At 48.2% G+C, this 25,219-nt stretch overlaps 1 protein-coding gene and 1 long non-coding RNA gene across 2 annotated transcripts in view; one reads left to right on the forward strand and one right to left on the reverse strand.

Moving 5' to 3' along the window:
• Nucleotides 1–25,219, reverse strand: part of LOC139757675 (uncharacterized) — a 344,152-nt gene that overhangs the window by 63,698 nt on the left and 255,235 nt on the right. The gene's annotated exons all lie outside the window — the stretch shown is intronic.
• LOC139757606 (uncharacterized) overlaps nt 2,087–25,219 on the forward strand; it is a 234,185-nt gene continuing 211,052 nt past the window's right edge. Inside the window, exon 1 of the long non-coding RNA XR_011714681.1 lies at nt 2,087–2,256. This is a non-coding gene — a long non-coding RNA (uncharacterized lncRNA). The remainder of the gene's footprint in view (nt 2,257–25,219) is intronic.

A 25,219-nucleotide genomic window follows, 5' to 3' on the forward strand; every position in this document is an offset into this window, starting at 1 on the left:
AAATCCATGAGCATTGGTGGGTCGATGAGTACAGTTGAGGGCCATGAGTAACTGGTGAGGGCCGTGAGTATTGGTGAGGTGGATGAGTAACTGGTGAGGGGCCATGAGTACCACTTAGGGCCATGGAAAACTGACGGGTAAAGACGAATTATAAGCAGACGACTCCTCTCCCACGCCTGTGAAGCAGACGCATTCTGTCTTTGCACACAAGCGTCATGGGATATTCTGGGGTTACGCCTGCATCGTGGCTGGTGTACACGCGTCGTCTCTGTCGCCTTTAAAATGCCAGGACCTTGGGTCGAAGGTCTTGTGGCTTTAGCCGTCACCAACTGTGTTCATATTCTCTTTTGCCCTGGCTCGTAGTTGGTGGACTACTCACTGAGTCTAATATAGTTTCTCAGCTTTACAGGTCTTGCAACAAAGAAAGATTCGTAGATATATTTTTTTCTTTTTCTCTCGTGTGTGTGTGTGTGTGTGTGTGTGTGTGTGTGTGTCAGAGGACGAGGTGAGGGCAAACTTGAGTGTTTGAGGTCAACAGGAGCTGTGCCAAGTCAGTCTGTGGTCCGTTGAACGACGCCGCAACAGAGTGACTCTGGAATCGGGAAGACGATCTTGTTGTAAACATTTACGTACCAGGACGACTGTGCCAAAAGGCGTGTTGACAAGTGCCTGCATGTGTGTAATGTTCCACGCACTTGATGCACGTTGCTCCGTGTTTGATTCTCTGTGTGCTTTTGATGCGCGTGAGGTCGAAGTTATGGCAGGATGGAGATTCGATTAAGGGTACTAGGTATGGCAGGATGGAGAATTTTCTCACCGAGTACAAGGTCTGATTGTTATTGTTGTTGTTGGCCAGGTGTTTGGAGTGGAGGTCATGGTATATTTGGAGTGGAGGTCATGGTATATTTGGAGTGGAGGTCTTGGTATATTTGGAGTGGAGGTCTTGGTATATTTGGAGTGGAGGTCTTGGTATATTTGGAGTGGAGGCCTTGGTATATTTGGAGTGGAGGTCATGGTATATTTGGAGTGGAGGTCTTGGTATATTTGGAGTGGAGGTCTTGGTATATTTGGAGTGGAGGTCATGGTATATTTGGAGTGGAGGTCTTGGTATATTTGGAGTGGAGGTCTTGGTATATTTGGAGTGGAGGCCTTGGTATATTTGGAGTGGAGGTCTTGGTATATACCAGTGGCCGTTGTTAGGAGCTTTGAATGAGAGACTGGTGGTCTGCAAGACTCGAAGCCTCCCGATTTTGGAAAGTAAATGGACGTTTTGCAGTCAGGAAACCCCTGCATCAATTGGAAATGGATGGCCGTGAAATGTTTAGCTTTAGGAAGAGAACACTTCAGCGACACAAGAGTATATAGCATGCAAACCTAACCTCCAACAGCCACAGGATCGAACCCGGGACCCCCTGCGTAGCGGGCGGGAGCGCTACCGCTAGGCTATGTGATCACCCGGGTTCGAACTTGGCTGTTGGAGGTTGGCATATTATATGGTAGTGCGCTTTTATATGCACTATGCTCGTATATATGTATATATATATATATATATATATATATATATATATATATATATATATATATATATATATATATATATATATATATATTCGCCTTTTCTCATAACTTATCACAACACTCCTGGGACAGTCCCCTTCCCCCCTCCACTCCAATAACCCACTCCTTGATTCTTCGTCTCCTACAACCCGCGTCCCCCTTACAGTCAACACTCCCAGAGACCCCCCTCCAAACACAGCCGCCGCCCAGAGTCGTCCCCTCCTACCAAAACCTGTCCCTCTCCCCAGTGGACGTTTCAAGAAAAATATTCATAGATTTACCCTCACCCTTCTGGTTACGTAAACATCCGGACCTGGACGAGACCTGGTGGACCTGGACGAGACCAGGACGAGACCTGGTGGACCTGGACGAGACCTGGTGGACCTGGACGAGAACCTTGTCCAGGACGAGACCTGGTGGACCTGGACGAGACCTGGACGAGACCTGACTTGCATCACCCTGACGTGTGTACGACATTGATGACCTCCGGCGTATCCTCTGTGCTAACTTCGGGATCGTCTTCCACAGGAGTGACCTAACGCCTCGCGAGGGTCTCCCGAGAACTCCCAAGGCCCCCTACACCCAACTCCACCTGACCTGACCTGACTCTTGCCTTGACCTCGTGTCCTGGAGGAAGTAGGGACGAAATCGTCTTGTTTGCCGTTCTCCAAAGGGACCATTTACAGGGAGAAGAGGCACGTAAGTACTCGTAAATAACCTTTTGTGTGTCTCACAAACAGCCAGCCCCCACTTCCCTTTTCTTGACATTTCCTTTTAGTTATTATTTCTTGGGACTGAATGAGATCCTTGGTTGAGTGAAGGATACTAGAAGGATCTCAAGTCCTGCAGCGGTGTCCTGACTGAGGCTCTGGTGTTAGGATAAGTCTGGGAGGTGTAGGATGTTGGGAGGAGGAGGAGGAGGAGGGAGGACTCCTTTGGCCTCAGGATGCTAGTGGGAGAGAAAAGGGGAGAGTCCTACACTGGAGTACGGGGGTGGGGGAACACCAGCTCCTGTGAGGCGTGCCCGCGTGTCCACGCCGCTGAGGCAACGCTGTTTCCCCCCCGTAGTTTCTGTGATTTGATCAGCCACCCGAGGATGGGCCGTTATGATGAACCCCTCCATGAACGCCGAGGCTTTTGGATGTCTCTTTCTTCCCTCGTCTTTCCATCATGTTATTCCCTTCTCGCCCTTATGATGGGGCAGGTCCACAAAGCGCCCAAAAGGGGGGGTTCATATTCTTCTTCTGTTCCCTACATTCCTTTCCTCGTGTTTATTTGTTCATTCGTTCTTCCTCCCGATGTTTGCGGCCGAGTCATGTATTTTGGTCTGGGTCACGTATTGGCCATTTATGGGAAAGATATAGAACATTCTCTCTCTCTCTCTCTCTCTCTCTCTCTCTCTCTCTCTCTCTCTCTCTCTCTCTCTCTCTCGTCGCGTCGTAGGTGTACGCAGAAAAGAGTAGATTCTCTGTATCTCTCTCCGTCTACCCATGTATCTACCTGTCTATTTTCGCGTCTATTCTAAACAGCAGATGATTAAGGCACAAAACTAATTACGCCTCGCTAATGAACAGGAGCTGCTAATGACACTAATATTTTCGCATCAAAGTGTTGATACAGTATGTTGTATTTGTGACGGACGATAATGAATTTATTACAACAGCACAAACGCCTCATCGCAGCGTTGACACTGGATTCATTAAATTCAAAATCCCTTTTCAGAAAAAAGAGAAAGAAACAAAAAAGAAAACTTTAATTCACTTAAGACTCCTTGTCTAACGTGAGAATTTGTGTGGTTGATTAAGCGCCTCTGATACGGGAGCCATCTTGCCACAAATCCGAGGTAATTACTTCCTCGTTAATGTTACCATCATTAAGGATTGTGGTTCGTCATGAACCCCCCTTGAACACGACAGGATGGAGGAGGATGAGTGGTTCCCGGTGAAGGCTGGGTCTTTGTCGAGGGTGTGTGATGTCACCGCGGCTGTTTGATCTCTGTGTGAACATGTGTGGCGAGGTGAGGTGGGAGGGTGGCTGCAGGGATCTTGGAGTAAAGGGGGTCCAACTCTGTGATATGCTGGAGTGATATGGGAGTAGATCAGATGCTGTTTACAGATGACGCGGTTGTGGTGGCAGCTCTAGAAGATGGTCAGTGGGTTTGGAAGTGTGCATGTGTGAAAGGTGGGACTCGAGAAGAGATATGGACGAGAGTAAGGTTGCGGAGGGCGACAGGGTGGAGATGAGACGGGATGTTTTGAGTGTACGTGTTAATGTAAGGGACATGGAGGAAGTGGAGTGCTTCGGGTACCTGGGAGTGGACGCGGCAACAGGTGGAACCATTGGGGCGGGGAGGGTGAAGTAAATCATGGGGTGGATGAGGGGGCTGGGGTCCTCAGGTCACCGAGGAGTGTGTATAAGGAGACGTTCACCCTACCGGGACACAGACAGGCATGCCTGAAGGTGCAGTAGTCCCGACAGTGTTGTGTGGATGTGAGTTTTGTGCCCACACATAAAGCACGGACGATGAGGGGGAGGAGATTGTGTGGGGTGCTACGTTGGCCGTTCGTGTAAGGGATGACAGTATATGAGTGCTGGAATGGTTCGGACACTTGGAGAGGATGAGTGACGAAAGACAAACTGAAGAGGATTTGTTTATTGTGTCATAAGTGTAGGAGGGATGAGGAAGGGAGGAGTCCAAGGAGGAAATGGAAGAGTGGAATGAAGGAGGCTTTGGAGGTACTGGGACCTCAAGATTGTCTAGGGGGAAAGACATGCGTGGGATAGAATGAATTGGATCAGTGTGGTATATAGGGTGCGATGTGCTATGAATGAGCTAAACCATGTCATGGTAAAGCACGGAGTGGTCTTTGGGCTTGGCTGTGTGTGTGGTAAGCAGGCACACGGTTGATGCATTATACATAATGGATACATGTTAGGTGTATGCAAATGAGTTCGTTATCCATGCGTTCCAGCATGTACATCATGCAGGCAGAAGAAGCAGCTGTGTGTGTGTGTGTGTGTGTGTGTGTGTGTGTGTGTGTGTGTGTGTGTAGTACCCTTGACTGGGGAGGTGTTCATCCTATAGTGATCACAATATTGATCTCGTGAGACATTCGAGGGCCACTAAGACTGGCACAGAGCTGGGTGTGCAGGAAGGGGCTGCTCACGCCGCGCTTCTGTTCACTTCACACCCACGTGAATTACCATCACGCTTATCGAGGACGTTGCTCACAAGGTGTAGGGGGGTTCAATGGGCATCGTTAACCTCCACCCACTCCCTCCCCTCGTTAACCATGTCTCAGGTTAATCATTAATCAGACTGGCGCTAATGATCGCCATCGCTGTCCAAATTGCGGCCCAGGGTAGTGGTGTGTGTGTGTGTGTGTGTGTGTGTGTGTGTGTGTGTGTGTGTGTGTGTGTGTGTCAGCCTCGCAGTAATTGCGATAATCTATATTCGATGATGGGGCTTCGCTGTCGTGTCGTTCGCTGAGGAGGCCTCGCTGTCGTGTCGTTCGAGAGTGAACTGGGTTAAGCTGCAGCAGTTGATTGGATGGAGTATTTGTTTTTCCGTGGTACACCAGAGTAATGAGGGAGGACCGCTGGTGGAATGGACCGCTGGTGGAACGGAACGCTGGTGGAGTGGAACGCTGGTGGGTTGAACCGCTGGTGGAACGGACCGCTGGTGGAATGGACCACTGGTGGGTTGGACCGCTGGTGGATTGGACCGCTGGTGGAATGGAACGCTGGTGGATTGGACAGCTGGTGGGATGGACCGCTGTTGGAATGGAACGCTGGTGGAGTGGACCGCTGGTGGGATGGACCGCTGTTGGAATGGAACGCTGGTGGAGTGGACCGGTGGTGGAATGGACCGCTGGTGGAATGGAACGTCCTTCAGCAGACGTTTCAAAAGGACCCGACCCTGTGATCATAACGGGATCAGCTCGGATCCCGCCCCTCCCTTTAAACCCCACCCACTCAACCCCATCCCATATCCCACTGATCCCCCTTTCCCTCCAGGAGTCGTGGCCCACGGATGGGAATATTACTCACTACCCCCCTTACCCCACCCCCTACTCTTTCCCAAGCACCCCAACACACCCCACCACCCCTCTATTGCCCACCCTTCCTCCTCCTCCTCCTCCTCCTCCTCCTCCCTCCTCCCCCCCGAGATATCGTTAGGGAGGCAACGCGAGATCCTTTCACACCGACTAATTACCCTGTGTGGGGTAGGGGGGGGGGTTGTAGAGGGAGGAAGGGGGTGTATGTTGGGTGGGGGGAGATGCAACATGAAGTCGCATTCCTAATGACCCTATGTTTAAGTTCCTTTGGATTTAAGAGGTGTTTATTACCTCTGGTCTCGTGCAGGGAAGGGCCTTCCATCTCTTTCATATATATATATATATATATATATATATATATATATATATATATATATATATATATTCCTATGAGTCCACGGGGAAAATGAAACACGATAAGTTCCCAAGTGCACTTTCGTGTCATAATCACATCATCAGGGGAGAAACAAGAAAGAAATATAACAGTCAGCTGATACACAACGAAGAGACGTAGCTAGGATATATATATATATATATATATATATATATATATATATATATATATATATATATATATATATGAGAAGTTCTCTCCTATCTACATATTTACGTGACTGGGTCGAGTTTAAAGAAGTCCATTTCTTCCAGTCTCACGTCGGCACTTGACCCCCCTTCCCCTTGCGCACCGCTGTTGGTTCTCTCCCCTCCCTTTCTACTCTACAGGTATTACTCCGGGTTGGCCTCGTGCCCTCCCGCCGCCAGACAGGCCACGTAGGACTCCGGCAAGCTGGCCAGTGATAGCGAGGGGACCACTGTGTGGTTCCGGGTGCTGGTCGTTACCAAGGACCATCAGTCGTCGAAGGTTTGGGGAAAGATAAGAAAGAGATAAGAAAGATATAAGAAAGATTAGGGAGGTAATGAGAGGAGGAGACCTGGGTTAGTTTCCACGTAGAGAAAGGAAAGAAAGGGTAGAGAAAAGAAGTGGAAAAAAAAGAGGACGAAGTGGAGAGAGAGAGAGAGAGAGAGAGAGAGAGAGAGAGAGAGAGAGAGAGAGAGAGAGAGAGAGAGAGAGCAGAAACGAAAACTGATGGAAAGAAGGGAAAGATTAGAAGAAAACGAGGAAAACAACATCATATAAACAAGGATAAGCCATGGCTTCACCATGAAATATAATACGTCACCCAGGATGGTGAAGGACCCCCTGCCCTGCACCCTCCTGGGGATAATACATCCTTGATATATGATGGGTTGTGGTGCGGTCATGTGGCACACCTTGGCTACACTGCCAGGAGATGAGATGTGACACACCCTTGGCTACACTGCCAGTTGTGACGCACCCTTGGCTGCACTGCCAGGAGATGAGATGTGACACACCCTTGGCTACACTGCCAGTTGTGACGCACCCTTAGCTGCACTGCCAGGAGATGAGATGTGACGCACCCTTGGCTACACTGCCAGGAGATTGAGATGAATACGAGAGAAAATTCCCATCTGTCTATATTTCTATCTTTACGTCCGTCTGTGTATCTATATATATGTCTGTGGCCCCACGAAATAATCTCCCACACACACACACACACACACACACACACACACACACACACACACACACTTAGGAGTCGAAACATTGCACCTTAACCTATCGCCAGAGCCCCCACTTTAAGGAGAACCTGTAGTGCAGACAAACTGTTGCTGGCTGCCGTCAGCATCACAGTCAAGTTCGTGGGTAAGGGAACGACCAAGAGACATCTTGTACACCAGACACTCCCGCCGGAACTCGGAATGTGGTTCCTGTCTTTGGTCAAGGCGCTTATAAAACGCCGAGAGCTCGTAGAGAAGGTGCAGAGGAGGTCAGTAAAGATGGTATGATAATTAGAAGAATTGAATTCCAGTGAGAGAGGTTCGAGGCCATGGATTTGTACGTCAAAGTTTGTCTGTCTTATCTGTTAGCGATTGAACACAGCTCGGGTTTTTCTGATTGGTAGGTTTACGAAGAGGGTCTGATCGGTGAAGTGATTGAACACAGCTCGGGTTTTCTGATTGGTAGGTTTACGAAGAGGGTCTGATCTGTTAGCGATTGAATGCAGCTCGGGTTTTCTGATTGGTAGGTTTACGAAGAGGGTCTGATCTGTTAGCGATTGAATGCAGCTCGGGTTTTCTGATTGGTAGGTTTACGTAGAGGGTCTGATCGGTGAAGTGATGATGATGATGATGATGATGCCCTCCCCCTCCTTCCCCCCCTCGTGTCCTGAATGTTGGGAGCTTCTCTGAGCGGCAGCGGGGTTTCGAAGTGTCACAATGATTCATCTGTGAGAGCGAAGGTGGAACATCCCACCATTAATTTCTGTGGTTGCGAGATATGTGTGTGTGTGTGTGTGTGTGTGTGTGTGTGTGTGAGTGTGTGTGTGTCTGTCTCCCCCGTTGGGTAGAGAGAGAGAGAGAGAGAGGAGAGAGAGAGAGAGAGAGAGAGAGAGAGAGCACTATCTTTTTTATGGTAGCTGAGACGGCATGGGTAAATAATTGCCCTAACCATGGCTATCCCGTATGACTGTATACGCATATCCACCAGCCCTGTGGCAAGGATGAACGGCTAGGTTGACTGTATATCGACTTCCGCTTCCACGATTCGAACCCTGGCGGGGCCCGCCCCGAGCACGAAATCACAGTCAACAAGGATAACCATGACACTAAGTCCCCGTCAGTATTAAGGAAAATATCATCTCTTCCATCCCCCCATAACCTTCACGTCCCAGAAACGAGGTACAACTAAATCTTAAACGTTAGTTTTGTGGGGCCTGGATGTGGAAAGGAAGCTGTGGTTTCGGTGCATTACACATGACAGCTAGAGACTGGAGTGTGAACGAATGTGGCCTTTGTTGTCTTTTCCCGAGCGCTGCTTCGCATGCGTGCGAGAGGGAGGGGGGTTGCCATTTCATGTGTGGCGGGGTGGCGACGGGAATGGATGAAAGCAGCAAGTTTGAATAAGTACATGTGTATATATGTATATGTATGTGTATGTATACGTATGTATACGTAAGAATGTATAGGTATGTATATGTGTGTGTGTGGGCGTTTATGTATATACATGTGTGTGTGGATGGGTTGGGCCATTCTTTCGTCTGTTTCCTTACGCTACCTCGCTAACGCGGGAGACAGCGACAATATATATATATATATATATATATATATATATATATATATATATATATATTCCATGAATATCTCTTCCCTTCGAAGTTAACAGTCGAATTACGCAAATGCTTGGCGAGGTTCTTGAGGCCGGATGCATAAACGGTGGAAGAGAGTCTCGACCCGGGGGGGATGTTGTGGGGTGAGTGGGGAAGAAGGAGAAGAAAGAAGAGAGAAGAGAAAGAGAGAGGTATATGATAATGGTAACAGATCGTGTCATAAAGTACGCCAGAATGTGTGGTGAAGTTTGATGGTGTTGGGGGAGGACGACGAATGAGGTGGGGGTCGGTATATAAGGAAGAATGACCCAGGGAAATAGGATGATATATATATATATATATATATATATATATATATATATATATATATATATATATATATATATATATATTAGGGCAACCCAAAGTTGTTTTATTTATACATTATGGCAACTCAAAGTTTGTTTATTGTGTTTTTTTTTCTAACTGGAAAATTCGAAATAATAGGAACTAATTTTTTTTACGGGGGGGGGGGGGACTTGCCAGCAACAACAACAACAACAACAACAAAAAGGCCCTTTAGACTGTGGTAGCCAAATGAACAGTTTGGCTTAGCAATAGGAAGAAGGGCCTTTGGAGTGTAGCAACCAAGGCATCGATATGATATCCCCTTAAGATAATACAGGAACAGCTACTTTGCTTAAATCAAAGTGACACGTCTTTTGTTTTACAGTGGGGAAGGAAACAAAAAAAGATACAAATTTGGACATTCTCTAGTAAATAAAGTATATTTATATCATCATCGATTCCACAGACAGACAGACATGGCACCACAATTGGGAGACCATTGCTCTCACAAACACCTCTCCGTCTATAAACATTATTTTAACAAAAAAACAACAAAAACCCAAACACACACAAAAAAATAAACCCGTGGCCATCTAGGCGTCACGCTGGGCCACATCCCGTCCGAGAGACACAAATGCTTCGGACCCCCCCCCCCCCTTTTTTTTTTCTCCGAATTATATTTTCACATGGGGGGGGGGGGGGGTTGTGTGGGCGTCTGTGAAAACAGCTCCATAATAAACCTAGCCAGTGTCTCAAAAGACCCCCCCCCCCTTCCCATCCTCCCTCCCCCTGGCCACCAGGAGGCGCCAGACACAGCACTACCCCTCCCTCCTCCCTCCCCCCCCTCCTCACTCATAATGGTGGTTTATGGGTGTGTATGTTTTGTGTGTTTTGGTTTTGGGGGGGTTCCATGCTGTGCCTGGGCGCTTTATGGGTTCGTGGGCGAGTGTGTGTATGTAGGAGGTGGGTGTGGGTGTGTCTGTGTGTGTGTGTGTATGTGGGAGGTATGTGTGTGTCTGTGTGTGTGTGTGTGTGTGTGTGTGTGCGCGTGTGGGTGTGTGTATGTACATAAGGTCGTTATATACTGTAACTCATATATATCATACACGAACTTGATATGTCGCCCATAACATTAAACCATTAAGAATAAAGGAAAAAAGGAAAAGGGAGAGTTGTGTATATTTAGAAAAGATAAATATGGCCACGATATATTTCTCTTCTAAGAATATTTTTTTCGGGGAGATGATTCAGTAGTTCTGATGTCTTAGTGTGACATATATTCTCCATATTTCTGTATGATACCGAAATGTTTTGATTGGTAATGTGTTATGGTATTTCCCTGGACACGACGGTGCGACCCCTTGAGCACGACGGTACGACCCTCGAGCACGACGGTACGACCCCTTGAGCACGACGATACGACCCCTTGAGCACGACGGTACGACCCCTTGAGCACGACGTTACGACCCCTTGAGCACGACGGTACGACCCCTTGAGCACGACGTTACGACCCCTTGAGCACGACGGTACGACCCCTTGAGCACGACGTTACGACCCCTTGAGCACGACGGTACGACCCCTTGAGCATGACGGTATAACCCTTGAGCACGACGTTACGACCCCATGAGCACGACGGCACGACCTCTTGAGCACGACGGTGCGACCCCTTGAGCGCGACGGTGCGACCCTTGGGTTCTGATGGCCTGACCTCTGACCTGACCCTCTCGTAGGGGCAGGTCGGAGGCAAGACCATTCGTGAGATCCAAAGATAACACCTTCGTGATCCGTGGATTAATATTTGATCACTAGATTAATCACAGTCACAAGGTTCGGTCCATAAGAAAAAGAATATACCAAATGGCGTCCTAGCTTCGTCTCTTCGATGTATATCAACTGACTGTTATATTTCTCGTCTTGTGTCTCCCCTGATGATGTCTCCTCCTCCTCCTCCTCCTCCTCCTCCTCCTCCTTCCTTTCGACCTCAGTGGATTACTTAAAATAAAGATATAGTGGAATATAACGGGAAGTTCTGCGTCGAGGGAAGAGAGTGGAGGGGGTAGGACACGTGTGCGTGTGTCAGGCGGGTGGGGGAGGGGCATGAGCGCGCGTTCCACGTTGGCGTTCACATCTGATCCATCACACAGGAAATAGATAAAGGTTTTAGGTTAGGCCAGAGAGTTCCAGCCTGGGTCCAGCATTGCCTCCACACACACACACACACACACACACACACACACACACACACACACACACACATACACACACATACACACACACACACACACACACACACACACACACACACACAGCAGCAGCAGCAGCAGCTGGTGGCGTAACTTGTTCCAAGAAACTCCCAAGTTGTTGGTTTTGGAATTTCGCACCGCTGCATCCCAGCTGTGTGTGTGTGTGTGTGTGTGTGTGTGTGTGTGTGTGTGTGTGTGTGTGTCCCTCCCTTCCTCTCTACTACTACGACCAACACTCCGTCATCAAAGTTGCCGACGCCCGGGAGTCACGCTGGACGTAAAAGAGAGGCTAGAGTAGCCAAATAAACTTTGCCGTACTTTGCAATGGTAGAGCGAGCGGCCCGAGACGAACTTGTGTGTGTGTGTGTGTGGGTGTGTATGTGTGTGTGTGTGTGTGTGTGTTCTCCTTCACCCCACCTAACAGTACTGTATATAGACAAGCCTCAGTTGGACTTCCCTTCATCTCGCATCGACAAGTCATGTTGGTCTGGTAGACACACACACATACACACACACACACACATACACACACACACACACTAAACACTTGTCAATTTCTCTTCAATATTTAATTTCCTCTTAGTGGGGTGGGGGTGGGGGGGGAGATGATAGGGTGGGAGGGGCGCTTACGTACCCTCCCCCCCCCCCTCTCTCTCTCTCTCTCTCTCTATCTCTCTCTCTCTCTCTCTCTCTCTCTCTCATTCCTGCAACGCTGTTGGTCAAAATTTTGTGCGCGCGCGTGCGCGGGACTGACTGAAGGCGCTGTATTTCATTTTGTATTCTCACTACATGGGACTGATGGCGCTGTATTCCTTTTGTATTCCCACGACATCACTGTATTTGGTGTGTGCCCCCGTAGTGTGTACTACAGGACTGAAGTAGAGCTGCTGTATTGGACACTACTACATTGCTGTATTTACCATCGTCGTGGCTGTATCCATATCCACTTACTGTATTTAATAAATTCGTCTTATTTCGACTGTAGTCGTCAATACACAGTTTCACTCGGGCATTGCTTGCCACGCGCAGCCACGCGTCGTAAACCCATTCTTAATCGGGTTTGCTAACAACCAGACTGGTTGTTAACAACCAGACTGGTTGTTAAACAGTACGGTAGGCACGTTTCAAGACGCTGTTTTGTGTATGTCGCTGTGTAACTCCACGAATGACTGTCATTTGTATCGTCACGCGTGGATTTCACATGTGTTTACCTCCTTACGTTGTCTTTGTAGACGGTGCTACACTCACCACACATGGTCTGTGAGTGGTGATTGCCAACAGCCTCGTTACAACCCCCCTGTCCGATCTCAAACAGCCTCGTTACGACCCCTGTCCGATCTCAGACAGCCTCGCTGCGAATCCCTGTCCGATCTCAAACAGCCTCGTTACGAACCCTGTCTGATCTCAAACAGCCTCGTTACGACACCCTGTCTGATCTCAAACAGCCTCGTTACGACCCCCTGTCCGATCTTAGGCAGCCTCGTTACGACCCCCTGTCCGATCTCAAACAGCCTCGTTACGACCTCCTGTCTGATCTCAAACAGCCTCGTTACGTACCCCCTGTCCGATCTCAAACAGCCTCGTAACGTACCCCCTGTCTGATCTCAAACAGCCTCGTTACGACCCCCTGTCCGATCTCAGACAGCCTCGTTACGAACCCTGTCTGATCTCAAACAGCCTCGTTACGACCCCTTGTCTGATCTCAAACAGCCTCGTTACGACCCAACGATCTGTTGCTTTTATCTTTTATTTTGTATTGACGGTTCCTATGGTGTCCCTTCGTGTATCCTTGGGGGGGGGGGGGGGTTGTAAAGGAGAGAGAGAGAGAGAGAGAGAGAGAGAGAGAGAGAGAGAGAGAGAGAGAGAGAGAGAGAGAGAGAGGCAGGCAGGCAGGCAGCTGTGTTAAAGTGAGAGTATTCGTATCAACACTGCCCCCAGGGGCAGGCCCATGTAAAGTGAGAGCGAACCAGCCGTACATTGTCTCCCACTCTCACCCGGCAACACATTTTCTTTTATATATATTTATATATATTGAATTTTACCATTTTCCATTTTCTGTTGTATTCATCTCTGAGTTGATTATTGATTTCGTTTAGTTTAGGTTTACTGTTGTTCATTTGCTCTTGTCTGTTTTGTTATCTGTTGATTCATTTATTCGTCTCTTTACTAGAAAGGTATGTATTCGTTTTTGTTATTTATTCATTTATTGATTCATCAGTTGTTTATTGTTTGTTTGCTAGTCCCATCTTTAGATGGTCGACGGTCTGACCTGGTCCCGGGATGGTGACCTGGACCCCTGGGATGATGACTTTGTCCCCTGGGATGATGACCTTGTCCCCTGGGATGGTGACCTAGTCCCCTGGGATGATGGCCTTGTTCCGAGATGGTGACCTGGTCCCGGGATGATGACCTAATCTTGGAATGATGACCTGGTCCCCTGGGATGATGGCCTGGTCCCCTGGGATGATGGCCTGGTCCCCTGGGATGATGGCCTGGTCACCTGGGATGATGACCTGGTCCCCTGGGATGATGGCCTAGTCCTGGGATGATGATCTCTTCCCCTGGGATGATGGCCTTGTCCCCTGGGATCATTACCTTGGGGGGTTGAGGAACTTAGCCATCAGTGGCCAGGAGGAACACACACACACACACACACACTTCGTTTTCTTTGCGGAAGACTGTTCGACGGCGTTTGCCTCCTCGCTCACTGCGGGCCGGGCCGTCTCCAGCACATTACAATGCCAGGAGTGTTACGTGTGGGGCGGGTTGTAGGCCAGGTTATGTGGTAGAGGGGGGGGGGGCGCTGATAATGGGGCCGGGGGGGGGGGGTTGTAGGGGGAGGAGGAGGAAGGAGCAAGGCCGGCCCGGGGGAAAAACACAGTTGACTATCTGTTGTAGTTATGATGTTGTGGAACCTTCCTGGGTTGACTATCTGTTGTAGTTAAGATGTTGTGGAACCTTCCTGGGGTGGTTGTGTGTAAGGCGGAAACCGATCTGTAAAAGTGTTGTTGTTGTTGTTGTTGTTGTTGTTAGTGGTGTTAGTGCCCACGCGCGTGACCCCTGGCTGTCTGTCTGCTTCGTAACGCGTGGGGAGCGTCACAGCGTTGTTTGTGGTGACATAACAACGTAACGCTTTTAGCGGCCCACAAAGGGTGACCTTGGCTGTGTTAAAGGGTAAAGGCCGTAGAGTAAGAGTGTGTGTGTGTGTGTGTGAGAGAGAGAGAGAGAGAGAGAGAGAGAGAGAGAGAGAGAGAGAGAGAGAGAGAGAGAGAGAGGTAAGGTTCTCGCCCAGGACACAGACGGGCCGAGCGAGTGCGACCGCCTCCTATTATACACAGATCTGTGCCTACCGTGGCCAGCTATGCCAACCACTGTGGGAGGAAGGGCGTTACCCCCACACACCCCACACCCCACCCCCACACACACACATGGGTCTCCAGGACTCCCACAGTAACACAGGGGGGGGAGAGAGGGAGAGATATATATATATACGGGAGGGTTGGAAATCCTGGCCGATGGCCGCCACCTAGGTAAACCAATTTACCTTGGTTTCTCGTTAATGATGATTTACCGGGGTGGGAATTATGTAGCGGGGGGGGGGGGGTGGAATGACTGTAGGGGGGAGTGTGTGTGTGTGTGTGTGTGTGTGTGTGTGTGAGAGAGATGGTTAAGGGCGGTGTTAGGACCACAAGCCACATTTTCATTTCTCCTTCTTTGTGAGAGACGTGACACATACAACACCCCCCCCTCTCCCCTCTTCGGTGCCATCTTGGAGGAGGGGTGGATGTGTGAAAGAAGAATGAAGCCATAGATGGTAAATGAAAGAAGTCGGTGATGGCTCTGCAGGTGTTGTTTGGCAGGGCTGATCACGGGGAAGGAAGGGTACTTCGGAGGGAAGGACGGAAGAGGATGGGAGAGGAAGAAGGGAAAGATGGTGTTTCCCCCCCCCCATCCCCCCAAGCTTAGCTGTGTTCGAGGACACAGGGAAAGCGGTGCTCTGACAACAGGCCTGTTTGCTGTATCTGTTTGCTGTATCTGTTTGCTGTATCTGTTTGCTGTATCTGTTTGCTGTATCTGTTTGCTGTATCTGTTTGCTGTATCTGTTTGCTGTATCTGCTTGCTGTATCTGCTTGCTCCTTGTAACTACACGTCTAATAGGGATCTTATCTTCTTCTTCTTCTTCTTCTTCTTCTTCTTCTTCTTCTCTCTCTCTCTCTCTCTCTCTCTCTCTCTCTCTCTCTCTCTCCTTTCCTCCAGCCGAATCAACGGGACACCCACTGCAGATAAATCCTTCCCCCCCACAGACACGCTATCGAACCCCCACCCCACCACACTCCCACTCCACCCCACCCCGCACCACCCCGACCGTCGTAACATCCCCCCTCCCCAAGAGAGAGAGAGAGAGATGTGTGTGTGTGTGTGTGTGTGTGTGTGTGTCGGGATTATCCCATGATTCAATAGTGTTTTCATATTAGCAGGAATTGCGTCTCTCCGGCCTAGATTGTGTAGCGGCCTATTGTGGTGATGGTGGTGATGGGGACAGTGGTGGTGATGGGTGTGGGACAGACGCTCACTGTCGTGGTGTGGGCGTCCTCGCTGATACCTCAGAGAGAGAGAGAGAGAGAGAGAGAGAGAGAGAGAGAGAGAGAGAGAGAGAGAGAGAGAGAGAGAGAGAGAGGTTGTAGTGGACGTGTGTGTGTGTGTGTGTGGTGGGGGGGGGGGGGGGGGTTGCCGGACGAATCATCGGAGAACGGTAATCAAGGATGCGACTTTCCCTTTATGCAGCCATGTGTCTTATTAACGGTAGGTGGGGGGGGGGTGACGGGGGGGGGAAGAGACCTGGCGTCGTCCCCCTCCCTCCCTCCCCCCCCCTCCCACCCCCCCCCCACCTCTTTTGTTTTGTTCTGCAGGAGACAATGAAATGTAAAGCAATTTGAAGTCGCCTAATTAGCTGTTATGGGGGGAGGGGAGGGGGGTTTGGGTGGGTAGGGGGTTAGGGGGGGGGGGGTTGGAGGGTGTGGCAGTTGGGATCGGAATGCCCAACGACCTCGTTTCATAAGTTGACGTTGACGGTTCGTTCGGCGATCGCCTTTTGATCAATATAATCAACTCTCAGTCATTCTTGATCTGTGATCAATATAATGAACTCTCAGTCATTCTTGATCTGTTATGGAAAAAAAAGGAGCTGACATTTCGCCTCTGCTTATATTTGCTCTATTCTCTCTCTCTCTCTCTCTTCTCCTCTCTCTCTCTTCTCTCTCTCTCTCTCTCTCTCTCTCCCCTTCCTCTCTCTCTTCTCTCCTCTCTCTCCTCCCCTCTCTCTCTCTCTCTCTCTCTCTCTCTCTCCTCTCTCTCGCTCTCTCTCTCTCTCTCTCTCTCTCTCTCTCCCCTCTCTCCCCTCTCTCTCTCTTCTCTCTCTCTCTCTCTACGACCCGCAGGAGGGTAGAAGGGGCATCACATATTACCTCCTTTGCTCCCCATGGGGATGTAGGGTGCTGGAGTCTATGCAGTTCCCCGTGAAAGGCCCGTGTCAATTCGTTCTTAGATTCGCCCCTCTTCTTCAAAGTTTCAAAATGACGGGAAAGTAGCACCAGAGACCATTTCTAATTACAGACACCATTTCTAATTACAAAGACACCGTTTCTCATTACAAAGACACCATTTCTAATTAGAAAGACACCGTTTCTAATAACAAAGACACCATTTCTAATTACAAAGACACCATTTCTGATTACAAAGACATCATTTCTAATTACAAAGACACCATTTCTAATTACAAAGACACCATTTCTAATTACAAAGACACCATTCGCGATGACGTAGTGTCGGGTTTCCTACCTATACAATAGGCCACAAAAGACTTTATGAACATGCGTTACCCCATCGCATCTAATTACGTGCCAAGTACTTCAATTAATTTATACCAAGAGTAATTAGTCTGCTAATGAAAAAAAAGGGGGCCATCCTCTCCTCATTTAGCCATTTTTTTTTTTTCTTTTTTAGTTCCGACATCAACTGCAGATTTCCCATCAAGGTAAACATGGTTGATGTAGAGGATGATGATATATTGATGTAGGAGAGGGGGTTGGTAGGTAGGGCCATCAACTCGATTGATGTAGGGAAAATGTATTGATGTAGGAGAGGGGTTGGTAGACGGGGTCATCAACTCGATTGATGTAGGGAAGATATATTGATGTAGGGAAGATGTATTGATGTAGGAGAGGGGCTGGTAGGTAGGGTCATCAACTTGATTGACGTAGGGAAGATATATTGATGTAGAAGAGGGGTTGGTAGATTGGGCCATCAACTCGATTGATGTAGGGAAGATGTATTGATGTAGGGGAGAGAGAGGCAGAAAGGGCAATCACCCCTACGACAGTGAGGAAGACATATTGATGTAAGAGAGAGAGAGAGAGAGAGAGAGAGAGAGAGAGAGAGAGAGATTAACTCAAATGATGCAGTTTAGAGATATTGATATTGCAGAGATGTGGGAAATGAGGACGTTCCGGTGGTAAGGAACGTAGGGGGGGGTCTGTATTGGTCCAAGGAACGTAGGGGGGGGTCTGTATTGGTCCAAGGAACGTAGGGGGGGGTCTGTATTGGTCCAAGGAACGTAAGAGGTCTGTGCTGGTCCAAGGAACGTAGGGGGGGGTCTGTACAGGTCCATGGAACGTAAGAGGTCTGTGCTGGTCCAAGGAACGTAGGGGGGGGGGTCTGTACAGGTCCAAGGAACGTAGGGGGTCTGTACAGGTCCATGGAACGTAAGAGGTCTGTGCTGGTCCAAGGAACGTAGGGGGGGGGGTCTGTACAGGTCCAAGGAACGTAGGGGTCTATACTGGTCCAAGGAACGTAGGGGTCTGTACAGGTCCAAGGAACGTAAGGGGTCTGTGCTGGTCCAAGGAACGTAGGGGGGGGTCTGTACAGGTCCAAGGAACGTAAGGGGTCTATACTGGTCCAAGTAACGTAGGGGGAGTCTGTATTGGTCCAAGGAACGTAGGGGGTCTGTACAGGTCCAAGGAACGTAGGGGGTCTGTACAGGTCCAAGGAACGTAAGGGGTCTGTACTGGTCCAAGGAAAGTAGGGGGGTCTGTACAGGTCCAAGGAACGTAGGGGGGTCTGTACAGGTCCAAGGAACGTAGGGGGGGTCTGTATTGGTCCAAGGAACGTAGGGGGTCTGTACAGGTCCGAGGAACGTAGGGGGTCTGTACAGGTCCAAGGAACGTAGGGGGTCTGTACAGGTCCAAGGAACGTAGGGGGTCTCTGTGCTGGCGCCGCTAAGTGCTAATGAGAGCAGGATAATTAGAAAATGGAAGAAAGGTCTGATGGAAATCAAATAAAGAAAGCGAGCCATTATGGATGGAGTAATTGAATATAGCAGACGACTCATTCATTGGTCAGGGAGAGGTGATGGATGTGATCATGAAACGGTTGAGGGAAAGGCAAGAGAGGGAGAGAAAGAGAGGGGAAAAATGAGGAGAGAGAGAGAGAGAGAGAGAGAGAGAGAGAGAGAGAGAGAGAGAGAGAGAGAGAGAGAGAGAGAGAGAGAGAGAGAGAGACGTGGGTTCATGAGTGTCCTTGTGATAGATCTGTTGCTCTGGCGTGTGGAATAGCCGTCTACATTGCTATGGCGAGAGATATAACCGGGGATTTGGGGAAATATTCTCACTGAGTATATGTATATATATATATATTGTCCTTCTCTCTCGCGGGACAAACCTATAGAAATTACGCTCAGACGCATTCAAGCTTAAGTTCAACGCTTCCTTGTGGGTCATTTGAAACTCCAGGGTGAGCAGTTCGAAGGTGTCTTGCGTAAGGTCTTAAGTTCGGAGAGTCACAAAGTCTGGCTTGAAATCAAGGTTTACCGAGCTCAAAGTTCAGTGAGTCGTCAAATCAAGGTTTATTGAGGCATTAAACCAAGGTTTGATGAGATTAAACTCGTGTTTGATGAGGCATTAAACCCTAGCAAACCTTAGGTTTAATGAGTCTTTTAAACCGTTACATAGAGCGGGTGTTTGATTGATCACCTTCGCATGAGCTGGAAGGTTCAGTGAATGACTGAACCCTGAATACGTTGGCGTCTCTAGATAGGACATGACACTAAGAGATTCGGTTCCTTTATAAAAGATTTCGGTTCCTTTATAAAAGATTCGGTTCCTATATAAAGGATTCTGTTCCTTTATAAAGGATTTCGGTTCCATATCCAGGATCTGGTGGTGGTAGGTAAGGGGTTCGCGAAGGCTCGTAGCTCGGCCACGGCCTCTCGTGTGGTTTGATGCTCGTGGTGTCCATGGCGGGGATGGAAGGAAGATAGTGTCATGCGTGAGTCGTTGTGCGATGTCCAGTATGGCTGAAGTTCCTCCGAGTGGGGAATTGGGGTTCGACCGTTCTCTCTCTTTCGACGTGGAGGTGGGGGTGTTGGGTGGGTGCAGGGGGAGGCCCTTGTCTGTGACGGGTTGAGAGGGCGATTGGTAGACGTGTGTGGCTTATATGGGCATTCTGTGTCTCGAGGGAGACATAGGTTCCAATGGTACAGTCTGTGCGTATTTGTTGGTGCGCTTTTAGCGCCGTCGTGGCCTTGCGATGCGACGCTCCCATGTCACATCTGCGTACGAGAAGGGGGGTTTTTCTTCGCACTCTGAGGTGGGGAAAGGTGAAATCAGGGTTCACTGACTCGCTGAACTCGGTACAGAATCAAAGTGCAGTGAGTCATTGAGACTCCTGTGATGGTGGTTTAGCTTTTCAGCAGCTGTCAAGTAATGAATAAACGAATAAAGAGGTTCATTGGTTCCAGATGCACAGGTTTCGAGTCTCTGAGGGTCCAGCTCCCTGTGGTTTCGAGTCTCTGAGGGTTCAACTCCCTGTGGTTTCGAGACTCTAAGGGTTCAACTCCCGGTGGTTTCGAGACTCTGAGGGTTCAACTCCCTGTGGTTTCGAGACTCTGAGGGTTCCACTTCCTGTGGTTTCGAGACTCTGGGGGTTCCACGCCCTGAGGTCTCGAGTCTCTAAGTCTTCGAATCACTGAGGTTTGGAAGCCCCAGAGTGTTCGAATCTTTGAGGCTTCGGGGGGGCATTCCCCCTTGGATTCCTATTTCGTTGTCCAGTTCTTCGCGAGATGAACGAAGCGTGGCACCAGGGCGACCGCTCGGTTGCGCCCAAATGGTCAGAAGAGAATGGTGGGGTGAGAGACTTCAAAAGCCTTTTGACATTTCTAACAATTGCCCTATTCGAAGCCTTCCCTTTGACACATTCTGCGAGGCGAAATGGTTCACTGCTTCGCCGACCCGACCCGAGTCCCACCCCCCACCTCTTTTTTTTTCGACCTACATGGGGGTCTATATAGCCCGTTGTGTGAACATAAAGAATTTATTACACTGTATGATATCCGAAGGCTATATATATATATATATATATATATATATATATATATATATATATATATATATATATATATATATATTTACATGACAGCTAGAGACTGAGTGTGAACGAATGTGGCCTTTGTTGTCTTTTCCTAGCGCTACCTCGCGCACATGCGGGGGGAAGGGGTTGTTATTCCATGTGTGGCGAGGTGGCGATGGGAATGAATAAAGGCAGACAGTAGGAATTATGTACATGTGTATATATGTATATGTCTGTGTGTGTATATATATGTATACGTTGAGATGTATAGGTATGTATATGTGCGTGTGTGGACGTGTATGGTATATACATGTGTATGTGGATGGGTTGGGCCATTCTTTCGTCTGTTTCCTTGCGCTACCTCGCTAACGCGGGAGACAGCGACAAAGCAAAATGAATATATATATATATATATATATATATATATATATATATATATATATATATATATATATATATATATATATATATTTAGCAGTCTCTCTGGAGGATAAAGATTTGGTTAATGGAGGGAGAATGGTGTGGACTTTTTGGTAAAACTTGCTGGAGAGAGAGAGAGACAAAAAAAGAAAAAAATATATTCAATTAGCCTTTTTTTTATAGCCCACGTTAAGTGCTAATTTGGAGGATGGCCGTGGGAATTTTGCTCCTTATTAGTATGCTTATCAAGGAGAGAGAGAGAGAGAGAGAGAGAGAGAGAGAGAGAGAGTTCTGATCCGTTTTCCTATCTCAACTCGTTCACAAATTTATGAAACGCTCGGGTTCAAAGGCTTGTATGTTTAATTTACATTAATATTTTTTGTTGTTGTTGAATCATTATATATTTTTTTGTCGTATACATATCATATACAGAGCGTTTACAATCTATTATTTGCTGTGAATTTGAAATGTCTGGTGTTTGTTAACCTGACTTGAAAACGCAAACACAAAATGCTGACTCAGGCCTTTGCATGAAAAGTGCAATCTCTCTCTCTCTCTCTCTCTCTCTCTCTCTCTCTCTCTCTCTCTCTCTCTCTCTCTCTCGCTGAACTAGATCGTTGTTTCTTGCGAGAGCGAGATAGCGCCAGGAACAGACGAACGTTAAGGCCACCCCATTCGTTCACGCTTAGTCTCTAGCTGTCATGTGTAATGCGCCGAAACCACAGCTCCTCCCCTATCCACATCCAGGCCCTCACAAAACTTTCCATGGTTTGCCCCGGACGCTTCGCATGCCCTGGTTCACTCCGAGCCCCAGTATACCACCTCGTAAATATATATATATTTGTATTTACCTTGCCTCATCTTTCTGCCTCAGGGATCCCTTTTATCCTCTGTGGGGCTCCTGCACCGCCCAGGAAGCCAGCTACGTCCACCCTGTGAGATCCAATTTTGGGAGCGTGATACTGTGCATGTATGTAGTGGTTGGTGTTCAGTGTCTTCTGTATGGGAGTGGTTTTGGTGCTGGATAGAAGGGGGTCTTAAGGCATACTGAATCCGTGTTTGTGGCGTTATAGTGTCCAGAACTCGGAGGAGAAAGTATGACTGGAATATGTCTGGGGAGTGTGGTTTCCACTGGACGTGCGTCTTCCCATCGGGTGATGTGTGTCGGTCCCAACTGTATATGGCTTAGAAATCACAAGGGGAATCAGACACACCAAAGACTGGCTGGCTTCTAGGATACCGAATACACACACACACACACACACACACACACACACACACACACACACACACACACACACACATCAGAGAATGTACACAGATGCCTTCATCACTCAGACAGGGAAACGCATCACAGACTAGACTCTGAAGTCGTTATCACACAGACAAACCCATCACAGACTTGGCTTTGAATCCTTCTTTACACAAACAAACACAACAGAGACGACTTTAGATCCTTCATTACACAGAAACACATCACAGACTTGGCCCCTAACCCCTCATGACACAGACAGACAGACGATTATGACATATTTTCACAGCCATACAGCGTGGGGTTGAGGTCGGTGTTGCATTAATTTTCCAGCTTCGTGTCAGACAGAAAAGCACACACACACACACACACACACACACACACACACACACACACACACACACAAACACACACGTTCGAGTCTCCGTCATGGTTAAAGTGGGGCTTATTCTACCCCTGCACATGGGCGAAATTCATTGTTTTTGTTTGAGAGGTTGGGAGGGGGGGTCGGCTGGGAGGGGGGTGGTAACAGGAAATGAAATTATGACTTTGTTGTCATCTGATGTTATGAAGGGATGGAGAGAGAGAGAGAGAGAGAGAGAGAGAGAGAGAGAGAGAGAGAGAGAGAGAGAGAGAGAGACCATTTAACCAGGGGAATGCATCACTCTACCTGCTCCCCCCTCCCCCCACTAACTGGCACTAATTATCATTAGTTTTTAACATGAACGTTTCAAGGCCTTAATATATCATCAGACTCCTAATTGAATGTCACGAAATATATATATATATATATATATATATATATATATATATATATATATATATATATATGTAATCACATAATACCCTCCAACATCCAGGATTCGAACCCAGGTCCTTTTGCGTGGTAGGCGGGATCGCTACCTGGGTTCGAATCCTGGCTGTTGGGGGGTATTATGTGATTACATATATATATATATATATATATATATATATATATATATATATATATATATATATATATATATATATTGTTGACCGAATAAGATAGGACAAATTTCTTGTTATTTATTTCCTCGGATAATTTTTCCCAGTATTTTTATCTTTTTTTTATCGTTAACAGTCTGCCTCGGGTTGATGGCACACCGCATCTCACCACGTTCTCCATCTTTCATGCTATACAAAACCAACGCTCAATTGTAGTCCAGTATTCCGTAGTGGAACATGGCGCTTCGCCTTCCTCCATCCACCATCAAGTGACTCTCAAAACACTAGCTCAGGTTGCAGATGTTGTAGTGTGGACTACAGAATACAGAGTCGCCATGTTTGACATTAGAAGCCAGTAGCTCACTACTGCGAGCACACAAACACCGCGTTTACTGACCCGTCAGGTCAGGTCAGGTCAGGTCGGAGAGTCGTTCATTAGGGGTGTCAGTACCCCCGCCTCTCTCTCTCTCTCTCTCTCTCTCTCTCTCTCTCTCTCTCTCTCTCTCTCTCTCTCTCTCTCTCTCTCTCTCTCTCTCACGGCTGGATATATTCCTGCTACGACCCCGCTGGCTGTATCTTGCCGCTAAATGGTGGGTCGTCGCGCCGGAGGCAGAGGGGGGGGGAGTGGGGGGCGTGGGGGGGGGTCGGTCCGTCGGGGTCACACCCACTATCCTTTTAACCCGACGATGGATCAAGGACCCCACATCAAGTCCCCCCTCGTGTAGACTACCCCGAGAGAGAGAGAGAGAGAGAGAGAGAGAGAGAGAGAGAGAGAGAGAGAGAGAGAGAGAGAGAGAGATGCCGTTGTCCTTGGTCAACAAGCCGTTGGTGCGTGACCCAGGTTAAAACTGTTGCTGGAACGGTGAGCGCCGTTCCCGTTATGACGCTTCAACAGGTAGGCCGTGGTAGCCCTTCACCGTTGTACCAGTGACCTCGTCAACGCTCCCCCCTGACCCACCAGTGACCTCGTCAACACTCCCTCCTGACCCACCAGTGACCTCCTGACCCACCAGTGACCTCGTCAACACTCCCTCCTGACCCACCAGTGACCTCCTGACCCACCAGTGACCTCGTCAACACTCCCTCCTGACCCACCAGTGACCTCCTGACCCACCAGTGACCTCGTCAACACTCCCACCTGACCCACCAGTGACCTCGTCAACACTCCCTTATTGACCTGAGATGACGTATTGAATGTGGGGGTCAAGCCGACCATGGAGGTCACCGCTTTTGGTGACCTATCGCCAATACCTTTGACGTTTTCAAAGTCACTTTTGACATAGTAAGCTTTTTTTTTTCATAAGCTTTTTTGTCTGTATATATAAAGCTTAGGATGTGAACGTTCAGCTTTAGAGAGAAAGCTTAGAAAGTGGCTCGAGATGTTCATTGACAATATTTGACACAAAGTCTCTCTCTCTGGATCTCATTGTTTATTCATTTTTTTTCTAAATGTTTCACTAACCTCCCAGTCATTTGTATTCCTTAATGAGATTCTAATGTTTCGTTCACATCCCTTGAGTCACCATTCCAGTACCCGGGTTTGATTCATGATGGCCCAAATGCTTCATATTTTTACCTTTATTTATTTTTTTTTCTTCTTTTGGCCTTCTGTAACAGTGTCATTAAGCATGTAGTACAGAGAGAGAGAGAGAGAGAGAGAGAGAGAGAGAGAGAGAGAGAGAGAGAGAGAGAGAGAGAGAGAGAGAGAGAGATTCTCCACTTATGTTGTATTACTGTGATGTATGAATATTTCTCTCTCTCTCTCTCTCTCTCTCTCTCTCTCTCTCTCTCTCTCTCTCTCTCTCT

The sequence above is a fragment of the Panulirus ornatus genome, chromosome 27 (genome assembly GCF_036320965.1).
Source record: "Panulirus ornatus isolate Po-2019 chromosome 27, ASM3632096v1, whole genome shotgun sequence".
Lineage (NCBI taxonomy): Eukaryota > Metazoa > Arthropoda > Malacostraca > Decapoda > Palinuridae > Panulirus > Panulirus ornatus.